The sequence below is a fragment of the Labeo rohita genome, unplaced genomic scaffold (genome assembly GCF_022985175.1).
Source record: "Labeo rohita strain BAU-BD-2019 unplaced genomic scaffold, IGBB_LRoh.1.0 scaffold_275, whole genome shotgun sequence".
Taxonomy (NCBI): Eukaryota; Metazoa; Chordata; class Actinopteri; order Cypriniformes; family Cyprinidae; genus Labeo; species Labeo rohita.
In genome coordinates this window covers 24,565-40,387 of record NW_026129045.1, presented here as the reverse complement: position 1 = coordinate 40,387, position 15,823 = coordinate 24,565, and the positions used below count along the sequence as shown (strand labels likewise).

Below are 15,823 nucleotides of genomic sequence, written 5' to 3'. Positions count from 1 at the left end.
CACAGGAGAGATTTGCTTTGTTAAAATCCCCAAGAATGATTAAAACAGAGTCCGGGTGTTTTTGCTCCGTGTCTGCAATCTGATCAGCGAGTTTCTGTAAAGCCAGGCTCACGTGAGCTTGCGGAGGAATGTAGACGCTTATGAAAATGAACGAGCAAAACTCTTCCGGGGAATATAACGGCTTACAGTTAACGAAAAGCGCTTCTAGATCGGAACAGCACATCTTCTTTAACACTGTTACATCTGTACAACACCTCTCACTGATGTAAAAGCATGTCCTGTCGCCCCAGTTGATTCTGCATCGCGATCCTCTCTAAACAGCTGATAGCCCGGCAGATGGAGCACACCGTCCGGTATCGTGCCATTCAGCCAGGTTTCTGTGAAGCACAGAGCAGCGGAGTTTGAAAAGTCTTTCTCTGTGCCGGTTTCAATCCCATAATGCACTCGGTGAGCGTTTACGCTCAGCTTCCATAGGAATGAATGGAAAACGCTCTGCTCCGCTCAGCTCGCTACGCTGTAGTGGATATATGGCATAACGCTGTAACCATGTGTTTCCACTTGAAGGATTACAAATTTAAGAATCTGTTTAGAATATGCTGATCCTATGCATATTTGATATAGGTTCCAATACAACAACATGAACTGAAAAGGTTATGTATATTGTGATAGTCTAAGAGCAGGCAGCCCAGGCCCTGAGACAGTAACCTTCCAGTTCCTGAACATCTGGCAGGTTTCCCAAGTTAAGTGTGAATTCTAATCTCAAGGTACAACTGTGCCTTTTGTTTAAGCACCTATGCATTTGAATGACACTTGTATGCTAAATAGATCAAGGCTGGGAAAAATCTTTAACTGAGCTGTTTTCCTGTACCACATTTGCATGCTTTGTATGTACTCCTCCCCCTTCAAACCTATATACTCTGCTGTGCTGAGCTTTGAGAAGACCACTTTTTGAAGACTGCAGTGCAGAGCAGCGAGTATCTGAATAAAGAGAAACTTCTGCTTCAAGATATCCAAAAACGTCTCCTGGTCTCTAAGAAAAAATTCACAACACACTACAGCGTAGCGAGCTGAGCAGAGCGTTTTCCATTCATTCCTATGGAAGTTGAGCGTAAACACTCTTGAGGTGCATTATGGAATTGAAAGTGGCACAGAGAAAGCGTTGAGAGTGGCTGGGAGCGTTGAGAAGGTGGGGCATTCCTGAACTTTATGCAGATCTTGAGCGCAAATGCCGGGCGTCATCCCATCGCTTTAAAAAGTAGATTCTGACATATGCTTCCAAGCATTTGCTGGGAAACTGGGGAATTACTAAGCTGAAATCACATATTGAACAAGAAATGCAAAAGTAAATGCACTTTGCATGCTTTCATTATATGCTAAGTGGACATACAGCGTCAAAACTATGCTCTGTGCCGCCGGCAACGCTACAATGCCACTGCTTTTTTGAATTGTTTTCTATTGGCAGTGAGCGCTCTCAACACTTTCTCTGCGCTACTTTCAATCCCATAATGCACTGTGCAAGCGTTTAAGCTCGGCTTCCATAGGAATGAATGGAAAACACTCCGTTCCGCTCCACTCGCTACGCTGTAGTGGACAGGGTAAGCTTCACGAGCGCGCTGGCTCGCTTCCCCCTCCTGCACGTCCTGAAGAGCTGAAATGAGGAAATGCTTCCCCGCTCATATTTGAAAAAGCAACACACGCAGAGCATCTTCCATTCTAATGACATGCAATGATAAGCCTTTTTAAACCTGTTTTAAACCAACAAAAGGGTTATAAAAACAAAAGTTATAAAAAACATTATAACTTGTTTTTAATTCACAACATCAGTCAAGTGTTTGAAATAACTTCCTTATGTGATATTATGTGGATTCTTATCACAGAATGAGGCAGACAATAAATTCTATACTCATATTCTATGCATGTCGATTAGCAATGGCTTATGAAAATACAAGAGATGGCCTGAAGAACACAGATAAACCATATATTATTGTATACGAGTGTTTATTGTCCTAACATTTCATCATTAAAACGTTTACCGTTATATCTAGTTTTTATTCAGTTACAGCAATAGCGATGTCTTTATCCATATTAGAGAAGCTGGAACTGAACATCATCGGTGCTACTTCTTTGATGCATATGTGGATTTTCTGCTCGAGGGCACCCTCTAGCATCCAGTATGAATGAAACCCATTCTATTTTGCGTAAAAATCGAAAAAAAAAAAAAAAAAAAACTCTCTCAAAAGAAAAATAAGCAGACATATACAAAATCATACTTTTTCCAGTGTGCAAAGGTTTACGGGAGTATTTTGTTAATTTGTTGCAAAAAATAAATAAATAAATAAATAAAATACACACTGAAGTTGCAAGATATCAGAACTGAACCGAAAACCGTGGTTGAAAACCAAGGTACGTATTGAACCATGGACTAACTGTATTGTTGCATCCCTAATCGACAGACTATCTGTTAATTTCAACATATTTACATAAAGGGATAGCTCATCCAAAGATGAATATTTGATGTTTATCTGCTTATCCCCAGGGCATCCAAGATGTAGGTGACTTTGTTCCTTCAGTAGAACAAAAATGAAGATTTTTAACTCAAACGGTTGCAGTCTGTCAGTCATATTATGGCAGTGAATGGCATCCACAGGTTTGAGAGCCAAAAAGCATACAGAGACAAAACCAAATTAAACCCTGCGGCTCGTGACCATACACTGATACTCTTACGCGTCACGTGCCGGTTGTTGTGAACGCGCTTAGGACCATTGGACATTGCATTGGATCAGAGGTAAAAATGATATAAATACCATTCACAGAACGATTGTTTCTTGTCTTTAGACATCAGTGTAACGTTTACGTGCCGCAGAGTTTAATTTGGGTTAGTCTGTGTATGTGTTTTTGACTCTCAAAGCTGTAGATCCCATTGACTGCTATTATATGACTGCAACATATGACAGACTGCAACGGTTTGAGTTAAAAATCTTCATTTGTGTTCTACAGAAGAAACAAAGTCACCTACATCTTGGATCACTAAGACACCAGGACAGGTATGGGGTTATTTTTGTGTCTTTATTATTCAAACAAAAATACTGTGTTTGAGAGTAAAACTAAGTATTTTGTAATTAAAAAATAAAAGTTTGCAAAAAAAGTCTTATTAAATCTCAAAAATAAAGAAATTGATAACAAAAGTATTTGCAGTGCATGTACTTTTCTTTACAATCTTTATTTTTCTTTGCGCACTTCAAACACTTTTCATCGCGAAACCACAAGTTTTGCTCTCCTTTCTGCTTTCTTTTTTTGCGAGTCTAAAATTTTTGTTTGCGAGTTAAAAAGTTTTGCTTGCGAGTAAGCTGTATCTCAGTGGGCGGTCTCTAGGCCTTTTTCTATTGGTGACTCTCTCTTCTCATGCTCACATATTTAAATACGTAACGTTAGCTAAGCCCGCCTGTAGTTCGGCGATACCGTTAAATAGTAATAGTAAATACCGTCTTAATTTGACACGCGGAAGGTGCGGGAGCAGTGACACTTTCAGCAGTGACACAGTCCATCGGCATATGTCAAAGAAAACCGTAAGTGTCACTGGCACTGAGCAGTGGCATGCGCCAGTGCCTTCCTTGCGTCAGATGCCATGTCACTTAATGTTAATACCGCTACTGTACGACTCTTGCATGTCATAATGGTCTTTACCTTGATTACAATCGTCATCCGAGTCATCTCGTGCCCCTCTATTTAACGGTATCGCCGAACTACAGGCGGGCTTAGCTAACGTTACATATTTAAATATGTGAGCATGAGAAGAGAGACTACATAAGTTCACTTGTCACTGAGTTTAAGACGTTAACTTGGTTATCTTACCCAGTAAACAAAACGTAGTGGGCGTGGTCACTTCAATAGAGAGTCACCAATAGAAAAAGGCCTTTCATCCTGGTAGGTAGAGACCGCCCACTGAGATACAGCTTACCCTTTTTAACTCCAAACAAAAATTTTAGACTCGCAAAAAAAAGAAAGACAAAACTTGTGGTTTCGCGATGAAAAGTGTTTGAAGTGCGCAAAGAAAAATAAAGATTGTAAAGAAAGTACATGCACTGCAAATACTTTTGTTATCAATTTCTTTATTTTTGAGATTTAAGAAGACTTTTTTTGCAAACTTTTATTTTTTAATTACAAAATACTTAGTTTTACTCTCAAACACAGTATTTTTGTTTGAATAATAAAGACACAAAAATAACCCCATAGACAGGAAGTACCCCTTAACCCACAAACTAAACACACATCTAAAAAAAAAAATGTCCGCTTTCCTGCAAAAGCAGTTTTTCCAAACAAAAGTTCACACCATGTTTCTGAAGAACTGAGTTTGCAGTTTCAGTTTGACTCAGATGTTGAACTGCTCATGTCACACTTCAAGACTGGTAATGAGAGATTGCAGACTGCTTTTAAAATTTACAACAACTGATTTATTATAAAACCAATTTAAAATCCATAAGATTTATTTTAGCACTGAATCTAATAAAAACACAACTGCACACTTTTTTTTACTATTTAACAAAGTCAGACATGTACCTTTCAAAAACTATCAATGTTAAATTATAACAATGTATTCTGTTTGATAAAGACCATTTTCCACCATTAACAACAGTTAAAGTCTTAAAAAGAGCCAGAAGATCATTATATTGACCCTTTAACTATCACCGTCCACCCTGTGGGTGGCCTAAGTTTACTTCACCATATTACAAATAAATCCTAATCTAATCATGACAAACTATACATCGTTGGAAAGGTCTAAGACTCCTAAATAGATATATTGTGCCATATTTTTGTGTTACAAATTATGTAGAAAAAGTAATAGGTTAATATATGTCAAGGGTACAACTTACAAAAAATTTACATCATAACATGAGTTCTGATGTTTGTCACAAAAGACTTTCTTTGTTGCTTTTTCCCTATCACATTTTAGAAATCATAGAAATTATATATCAACTCAAAACTTAAAATCTCAAAATTCATCCCTTGAAAGGCATTTTAAAATCAGACATTGCATTGCCACAGAAAACATACATTAAAATCATATTACAAAATGTTTTCATTCATGAATTATAAAGAAAATTTTTTTCTGTGTTAAAAAATGGTAGTGACAGTTAAAGGGTTAATATAATCTTTACACACATTCAGGTACGTGCGCATTCTGAGGGTCAACTCTGCTGGGGGAGGTTGAGTAAAACACTTTTTTTTTTAGACAAAACCACAGAAGAAAATGTTTCACATGTTCTTTTTGTGCTGGTGGAGTCTGACTGGTAAGTTATAAAAGACTTTTATATACCTGACTTCATGAAGCTCACTCGATGTACAGATAAAAATTAATAAATTAAGAATTAAACTTTAAAGGCAGAATAAACAGGTTTTGAAACTGCACATATTTATTTTGCTCTACAGCAGGTACATTTAAAACACCTGCTCACACATCTTTTTAGTATAGATGTTACTGGGCTTCTGTTCTGGATGTTCTTCAGTTCACATTTTAAATTGACAAACTATAACTGACTGCAGGGTTTGTAAGCCAAAAAAAAAAACAAAAAAAAAGCATTATAAATTATCAAAATCACTTCATGTTCATCAGGTGTGTTTGGTGACTCAGTGTCAGTGATGGAGGGAGATTCTGTCACTCTAAACACTGATGATACTGAAATACATGAAGATGATGACATACTGTGGAAATTTGGAGTGGGAATGTCTCTGATAGCTGAAATTAGGAAGATCCTGGAATCTTCAACACATCTGATGGTCCTGATGGGAGATTCAGAGACAGACTGAAGCTGGACAATCAAACTGGATCTCTGACCATCACAAACATCACAACTAAACATGCTGGAGATTTTAAACTGGAGATAAGTGGAGCTAAACGGTCATCAAAAACATTCAGTGTTTCTGTCAATGGTGAGTATAAATCTAATTGTTAAGTAATATATACTGCAAAATAGTTAAAAAAAATGTTATGTTTGAGATGACATACACTATTATCCACATTTCTCTCAATTCTCTTGTGTTTTTAGCTCGTCTGACTGTTCCTAACATTACCAGAGACTGTTCTTCATCATCATCATCATATTGTTCATTGTTGTGTTCAGTGGTGAATGTGAATGATGTGAGTCTCTCCTGGTACAAAGGAAACAGTTTATTGTCCAGCATCAGTGTGTCTGATCTCAGCATCAGTCTCTCTCTACCTCTGGAGGTGGAATATCAGGATAAAAACACCTACAGCTGTGTGATCAACAATCCCATCAGCAACAAGACTCAACGTCTGGACATCAGCAAACTCTGTCACACATGTTCAGGTATGTTGGTGTTGATATTACCATTGATTAACTGAGCTGATCTATCAAGTAGTTCTGATGTTTCATAGTGTTTGTTGTGGATAAAACAGAACAATTAAATTTTGTCCATTACAGATAAGGACCTACCTGTATTGTACATAGTGTTGATTTCTGCTACTGCTGGATCTCTGTTGATTGTAGCTGTAGCCGATCTTTTGGATCTGCAAGAAATGCACAAAAACTGATCAAAAAGGCAAGAGTTATCTTATTTTAAAAACATAACTTATGTGTATAATAATAATGTGTAGTTTATTGGGTTAGGCAATTTTTGTCATTTTTGGTCAACTTTACTTGTTTCTATTGCACAAAGACAGATTCTGCATTTCTCAATATGCATCAGAAATGCAAAGTGGCATTAATTAATAATAAAACAATTTTTCTTCACATGAACATATTCTTGCAGTATTCTGCTGGTGTTCAGATGATTTCTATGAATGACCCTTTTGCCTTTGTTGGTGATGTTTTCCTTATTGAGCTTCAAAGAAAAATGCATTTCACCATAAAAAGAATGCAAATGACTGTTTGACATCTCACCTGGGTTTCAAGTAAATTATCTGCAAATAATGTCTTTCTTCATTTTTATAAGCACATACGCTGCTTGAGACTCTCTCTCTCTCTGAGTGTGTGAAAGAGAAACTTATAAATGTCAAATTATGGCAATAATAATACATATTGTGTGGGGGGAAATCTAAGCTACTTAGTATTTTATTTTAATCCATCTGTCATTACTTTTTTTTTTAAAACAGTTGATACTCATAAGGGAGAGATCACTTACGCTGAGCCAACGTTCTACAAAAGAAAAGCACAGAAAGTGGTAATAATTTATTTCTATTAAGTCATCTACACATTGAACGATTTTAGCAATCCTGTAAGATCATTGCTGATCATTGCTATTAGGCATGTTTCCATTACAGATTTGCGCAAAACTCTGGCGATAATTTATAAATGTCCATAAAAAATTATTGCGAAATGACGTTTCCATTAACCAACAGGCTCGTTTGAGATGCGCCTCGCCTGAAATGCCAGTAGACGGCTGAAATGTGCAGTCAGGACGGATAGTTCTGACCTCTCAAAGTAGCATAGGGTGACTAGATGTCGCCTACCTCTAAGTGAGGCCATCTTGGGTCGGGGAGGGAAGCGAAATTTTTCAAACTGGATGTTTTCAAAGAATGGTTAACCTGGTTATATACTGTTGCGATACAGCTTAGGGTCACAATTAAACTTCAAAAGGCTGTGATTTCGTTAAATAAACATGAGCGCTGCACGTTCAAAGTCCGGTGCTGAGCTGCTTTGTGTACTGCGGTTACAGGGGAAACACATGTCCGCAGTTCCGAATGCGCCATCTGCTGGCAGAGATTGAATATGCATTTTCAATATGCCTGTTGTTTTGAGTAGGGTATTCTTACAGTACAGGAGGCTGTAGTTTCAGAAACGCATTTTTAGGACCCTGTATTTTTTTTTAAATTATTTATTTTTATTTTATTTTATTGTATTTATTTATTTGTATTATGTATGCATTAACAGCTCATACTATTTATAGCAGTAGCTATTCAATTCTGTATATTACTATTTTTAAGGAAATACTGAATTTAGTTGTTTAATTGTATACACTTAATTATTGTCCTAACCAACTCCTAATCCTAAACTTACCCCTGAAATATTTAGCCTAATTTATTTCAATATATTCTAGACTTCAGTTTATTAGCTGCTGCGCTTCATGTCTGACGTGTGACCCGCTTAACAAAGTGAAGTAAACAGTAAAACAATTGCTGTACAAATTAGTGTGTTTATTAGTACTTTAATAAATTTAAAATAATTTGAATACAAATACTAATTTACAACATCCAGCAGCACAATGAACTGTTTTGGACAGTTTAATGGGCTAAATGGAGATTGCTGACACCCCTTTGAACACTCAAGTTTATGTCAGCTTTTACATTAAAAATAAGATGGAAATATTAAAAAATAAATAAATAATAATAAAAAAAAATAGTTTCAATGGATCTAGTCTTTGCATCTGTTTGATATTTCTTTGTTGAAATGGAATTGCTAGATGGTGCTGTCTCAAAAAATAGGGTCCCAGAAATGTGGTTTTGCAGGAACATAGTATTGAGGTTGTTTTTGTTCAGACCAAAGCGAAAAATGACCCATGTTTTTACCCTGCAAACATGCAGAGCTGTAAATGTGAACTGGTGGATCAGTTAGAAGATAATTCATCATAAAAATCTAAACACTAACATGTATTTGTATGTTTTTTTAAATTAATATAATAATTTATTGATAATTGTTTCAATTAATAAAAGGAATACTTTTTTCTATGTACTTAAATTGACACTTTAAAGAAATGTGAAATGTATCACTTTATAAAACCTTTTGTTTTTGTGAAAAATCTGAACTGTAAATCGTTTTTTACAGTAGTTTACAGTCATTTTACAGTTTAATATTTAACCATAGTCATTGCCTTACCCTGCTCATATGGTATTAATTTTATTTGTGCAGGTCTTAAAAAAGTCTTAAAAAGTCTTAAATTTGAGCTTAAAAATCCTGCAGCAACCCTGTGTAGCCATTTTGTGTGCAGTAGACTAGGCTAAGGTAAGTAACAATAGTTAATTTTAAGTTCACTGAAGTGGAAGAATAATAAACTTACACCTAGTTTTGAAGTAGATTAATATCAAAAGCTTCAATTTTCTCTGAACTCGATCATAAATACATGTCTGTCAGTTGGAACAAACCAAAAAACTAAAAAAATTCATTTGAGATTTGGATGATTTTTGATGATTTAATTTCTGCCTAGATGCAGATGTTAGGTTCCCCATCCTAACATTCTGAGGTCTGTTGGTCAGGAAGTCCATAATTGTTTTTTTTTTTTTTGTTTTTTTCTGCTTTGTTTGTTTAACTCATGCCTTTATTAATTTAAATTTTGCTCTATTATTTATCTATTTATTTATATTTTATATATACTTTATTTTATATTATTCATGTTTTTTTCATATCACTATCAGCATCCTTGTAATTGTTTTGTGCATTGTAGAACAAATTAATTAGTTATGTACGTGTGTCTAAGTATTGTATTGTATATGATATATCACATATTTATGATAGAACATAGATTAATTAATTATTCTACTTATATCATATAAGTAAAATAATTAATTAATCTATGTTCTATCATAAATATATGTCTGACATTTATAATAAACCAAACGGCTTGAAAATCGGTTGAAAATTAAGCAAATTAAGGTGATTTTAATCGTTGATAGTTCTCTGCCAATGTTAACTAATGCAGAGTAGACGCGGCTTCCCCCGACCCAAGATGGCGGCCGCGCTGACGCATCGTTCCTATGGACAGCAGCGTCAGAGGCGACATCTAGTCAGTATATATATCTATGTCGAAGTAGAACAGATACCTACGAGATCAAAGGCGGATATGGCGTTATCACCCTCACGTGCTGTGTTGCTGATAAACATGATATAATTTCAGCTCTGTTGTTTTTATATGAAACTAAATGTGATGAACAAGACACTCAAAGTGCTTGCTATTTAATTCCGTATGAAAGGCGTATTTATCATCCATTTTTACTTTAATACAAACGTGTATTTTAGATTTTTATAGAAATATGACAGAATTTGCTCATCTCAAAGGAGCCTATTATTATGCGACTAAAACAGAATATGTTCATCTCGCGATAAGTCAGGGCAATGGATTTTGGTGGGATTTGAACGGATTTTGGCTTTATTTAATTGAAAGAGGCGTATGCATGTATCTTTACAGAAGCAGCGTGGAGAGCCGCTTCAGAAACGTGTGCTGCGCTCCTGGTATTAAAGTGCATATTCCAGGTTAGCGACCCCAGTGAGTTGATGTATAGAAAAATAATGTAGGAGCTAGATTTTCTTGAAACTATACTTTAAAACACGATATTAAGGCTTTTTGAGTCATTTTTGTGAGAGAATTTTAGTTCCGCATCTGAAAATCGCCAAAACCAGAAGTGACGTCACGAGAGTGTCACGGAGGCTGGACAAGAAATGCAAGGTTCGAGATAAGTCCCCTTGTAGCGTGACGGAAGACTCAAACGCGGATATGCACGAGTGAGCAGGTAAATCACGCAGTTTGTTCTGAGAACGCTCCAATAAGGAGTTGAGATTTCCACCAAGAAATCCGCGTTCTCACACGCACACAGACAGGTAGATAAGCGCTCCGAAGAGCAGAGAGATTACTCACGTGAGTTGGTTTGGAGAAGGGACCTGACGTGGAGTCGATCATGAACTCAATGTCTGGTGCAAAACAACACCTGCTTCCTGCTTAAATACCTGCGTGAAGTTACTTCCGGGTCCTCGTGACCTCACGTGATCTGGTACGTGTGACAGAGAGGGAGTGCGGTCAATGTAAACAATAGAAAAACAATGGATCGCAATGATCGTTCAGACGCGGAGGAAATTTTAAATGTTTATTTACACTCCTATGACGGACCACACATACAATTATGAGTCTGCTATGTGGCCAAGAGAGCAGGGACAGGCCAGGGTTAGACAGAACAACGGTCAGATGAGACGAATTGAGTTGTGGTGTGAGGAGAACAGGGAAGATACCAGTGTTAGCTTATATATAACGTTACACATGTTAGCAAACGATATATAATCAGGCTAAAGCAAAGCTAATATTGCTCATCTACAAGTATTCATACTACTTACCCGTAACAGAAACTAATAATCGTTAATCAAGCGTGTCAAACTCGTTAATATCCGACACTAATGTTACGTGATATAGCGGTTTCTCATCAAAGACAGAGAGGGAGATAAACACGTTTGTGTTTCATTATATTCTTGTGTGAGAAACCCTTACCTTCATGTGTTGTGTCAGTCATGAGTAGACAGTTTACAGAGGAAGAGTGACTTTATAAAGGTTCTGAATGGCCCCATTTTGGTGACAATCAATAAACAATAATCACAATCACAAATTGTCTTACTGTATAAAAACTTGTTTATGAAATTTACATCACATATATATCAAGCAAATCTGCACTTATGGTTAATTTAATTCAGCTTTATTTATACTAAATCAAACTCAAAACAACATTGCAACTGTTTTTATATATATGTATATATACACACACACACACAGGCCCGGTTCTACGGGGGTGCTTGAGGGTGCTAAGCACCCCCAAACAAAAGCAAAAGCACTCTCAGATAAAATTATTAATAATATTATAATTAATAATATTAATTTTTAAATTAATGAACACGCAGACAGATGCACACACATACATAAATTCGCCAAATTAATACGTACACACAAGCTTATAAATAATTATCTTATTTTCATCATGCTTTTAATGCCTCGGCATTTGATTGGTTGTGAGCATTCTCAGTTTGCGATCATGAAGCGTAAGTGACGTGTGACGCTGTCTCTTTATGGGGAAATACAATACTCCTGTGATATTGCTAAACTATATGATTTATAAAAGACAAAAATTAATACATGGAATGGGACATTTTTTTATTCCATATCTTGCTTGCTATCATGTTAAACGTGTACCAGCCGCGGCGTTGTGGGTGGGCCTACTGGGCCTGGGCCCACCCACTTGCGCTTGGGCCCACCCTGAGTAACTGCCAGCTACACACAAAGTCCGTTATATGATTTGAATATGAATGTACTTCACCTGTGTTTTAACAATGTGGTAGGTTACTTCCCACAATAGTTCAGTTTTTCACGTATGCTATTTAACTTTGAACATTCATTCCATTCAAAATTGTTCATGTTAGTTTCATTCAGCGCTATACAGCGAATACATTTTTTTTTTTTCATGATCAAAAGAAGCAGATAGACGATTAATCATAACCTGCCTCTTAACATGTTCCGAGTGTTTAAAATGCAAATTCATTCGCTGTCTCATCGGATTGTTTTAATTGCATTTTGTACTGAAAGCTGGAAAAAAAAAAAAACGTTGAGGAGTGGATCTGAAATTTTCTTCCTGTTTCATTTTATTCCGGTAAAGATTACGTGTTCCGAATGGAACGGTCAGGGAATTAACAGTGCGTGCGCCGCTGCTGTAAATGGAGTTTACCAAATATTCTCTATCGCTCTGCCCACAATATTCACAATCCAAAGACAAGGAAAAGGAGTTTAACTTTGGTATAGTTTGTGTATACCTGCTTGTTATATACATTTTATACTGAACATATTGACTCGTTAAATTAAGGCCCACCCAAAATTACTACGGCCCATCCAAAGATTAAATCCTGGCGCCGCGCCTGACGTGTACTAGTTTTAACGCTGCAAATTCTGTAAAAAATACTGTAAATACACAAGCTGAATTGTTAAAAGCGCACCTCGGGTCATGTGACACGAACCAACCAATCAGCTTCATCCTTTATAGAAACAACATTGAAAACTCAGCCAAGATGGTGAAACAGCTGATCATAGCTGTACAGGGATAGACATTTTTAAAATACATTTTGTAGCAGGGCAGTGCTAGAAAGCCATTTATCATTTGCTGAAACTAACTTGTCTTCATGGAGAGCGTAGGCCATGGTTGCCTAGTAACGACAGACGCCATGGGAGCGTAACTTAGCGCTTTGGAAAGAACGCGTTTTTAGGCGCGACATGTGAACTGCTCCTAGATGAGCATGCAGTAATAACCTTCACAGTGTATTCTTGATGTTAGATGGCATTTGTTGAAACTACAATTACGATACTAGTGTAGACGATTTATATTACTCAGTCCTATTTGGTGGTACCGTTTTCATACAGTTCCATGCATATTTTTTGTGAGCACCCTCACAGTTTTCAGAAGCACCCTCAGTGATTTGGTTCTGGAACCGGGCCTGCACACACACACACACATATATAACAAATGTAGATGTACCAAACATATACTACTGAATCAAAAATATACCATCTTAACCCTTAAAAAACATTTAACAATCTTTCAGTGTGGGTATCACACTAATGTGTTGTTAACATGTTAAAATGTGAATGCTGTGCTAGATACACGCCAACAGCTTCATCTTGTTGATCCTCTGGAGGGATCTGGAACAGGGAGCAGGTGTAGAGGAAGACAAGAAAGTGTTGCGTTCTCATAGAGCCTTTCGTGACCTGCAGTATTCCACTATCATTCATTGCTGACCATGCTTTTCCACTTGGCCTCCATCACATCTGCATCTCCATTAGGCGTGAAAGCTGAAGTCCAGAGGTGGTTAATAACAGCTGGCCTCTACTGCTTCAGATCTTCACACACCCCCATGTCTTGCAATGTCTCCCAAAGCCTTATAAACACACCACATGACAATAAATTACCAATTAGTTGTGCAAACAATGTCACTAAGCTGAAACTAGACCTGATGATTACAATATTAACAAACTGAGGTTAACTTACCAGTTTTGCCTTCTCAAATGGTAACGTTTTTACACGGTTTTATTATATTGCTAATGCTTACAAGCTAGCCACGGTGCTATACAACAACGTATACACATCTCGTTGCGTCTCATCATTAAATAATTATGTCCACTGATTTGGTAGTTAATACATGTTATAAGAATACTAATAAATAATAATAATAAAACAAGACTTACGGTGCACAGTTCACGTTTTGTCGAGCTGCATCTCTGGCTGACGGTGGACCTGGTGAAGGCGCTGTGTGCACTGAACGAACCGCACCAGCTCCGAGCTGCTTCGGCATCCCATGTTGAACTCCATCATATCGCCGGGACAATAATCCTCCGGTGTAAATTGAATGCTACACACCACCGCGTTTTTCAAAGCAAATCCATTAGTAAAGGCGCGTCTCTTCAGCTGCACAAACGCACGCAGGCATGGAAAATAGCGCCGTCCTTTTTCTTGTTAGCAAACCTGTGGACTAATTGTCCTGACAGGTTGGAGTTTGTGCAACCTCCAAAAACACAATAATTTACCATGACGATAATCAATTGAAATAAGGAAATAACTACAGAAAACACACTGACTCAAGACCGCTCCTACTGAAAACCAATAGACAACAGCAAACGACTCCCTCTTGTGACGTCATATGACGCGATGTTAAAAAAAAAAAGCGCTTTTTGAGAACGGTCAAGGAAATCGTCACTTTTTCTTCTAAAATTGTGCCCTTGCGTCTCGTAAAACATTTTCATATCCTGCATTAACGATTCATATGGTATTTTTATACAAGGATATATGTTTATTTGAAAAACATTTTTAACCTGCAATATGCACTTTAACATAACATCAGCTCCGGTGACCGCATCGGAGCCGTTACACGCCGCAGATGCGTGCAGCGTACACAGTCTAAGCATTAATATCAGGGAAAGCCCCTTATACTTGAGAACGGCTACATATGAAGTGTTTCTTGGAGTTTATAGGTGTGTTCGACTTAACGCAGCGCTGCGCAGCTCGATCAAATTCTGACTTGAAGCAGTGCATGCCGGTTAGAAATTCTGTGCGACTTGAGGAGGCGCCGAAGCCTCGTGACTGTCACGTGTGCCATCAAAGTACCGCGATAGGGATTGGAGAGCAGCCGGCTGACTGAGCCGGCGCAGTTTCTTCAGAGCGGCTGCAGGAGCTCTGATGACCACATGGCTGTTTCACAATTGGCCAGATTCACCGCATGACAACAATCACGTGTGTTTTGGGTTTATTCTAAACATCCTCAAGTCTGATAATACTGACAAATCTGTGTTTTTAGAACATTAAGAGTGTTTTTACTGTAGTCGCAATGTTATATTGAGTCACATTTATTCACAAAACACTGACAAAAGCATATATAACCCCACTTTAGTAGTATTTAAATAGCATATGTTTATGTTTATCATTATTCTTGTTCAGATGGCACTGTATTAAGCAGTATATGAAACATGGTTCATCTCGAAATTACGGTGATTAGCTACGTTATGGCGTGAACACAGCATTATAGTACGTTGAAGAATAATCATATGACTTTTATACATGTGCCATGTGACCTGTAAATGCGAAAAAGCTGTTTCCATTGCAGTTTTGCGGAATATTCCTTTTTCGAATTGCCTGAAAAACCACCTCATATGAGCGTGAAAACTTTTTTTGTGAATATACGGGAGTTTTTGCGAAATTGACGCGTTTCCATTAGGCGTATTTGCAATTCGCAATTTAAATTTGAGCATCTTGAAGGGTAATGGAAATGCACCTAATGTAAGACACAAGACCACAGATTATGAGCCACAATCACAGAAATCACCACGATTGTTTCACGATGCCATTTTTTTTGTCTGGGACAGCCGGAAATCGTGCAGTGTGTAGAGGGCTTTATATGTTGTGTCTGTGTATCATTTCATCAGGGAGTTAGATTTGCCTGCACTTGTGTGTTATGTCTGTATAATAATTGATTGCATACATCACACACTATTACACACACAAACATTTATAAAAGCCTTAACACCATCAATCAGAGAGCAAGTGCCTCATATCCCATAATGCCCGTGTCTACTGAAAGGA

The 15,823-nt window shown here is 37.2% G+C and overlaps 1 long non-coding RNA gene across 1 annotated transcript; it reads left to right on the top strand.

Moving 5' to 3' along the window:
- Nucleotides 1–5,230: 5,230 nt before the first annotated feature.
- On the top strand, nt 5,231–6,558 carry LOC127160006 (uncharacterized). The gene is made up of 4 exons (XR_007826625.1): nt 5,231–5,288; nt 5,612–5,928; nt 6,045–6,326; nt 6,441–6,558. It is a non-coding gene; the product is annotated as an uncharacterized LOC127160006 (long non-coding RNA).
- Nucleotides 6,559–15,823: the final 9,265 nt, after the last annotated feature.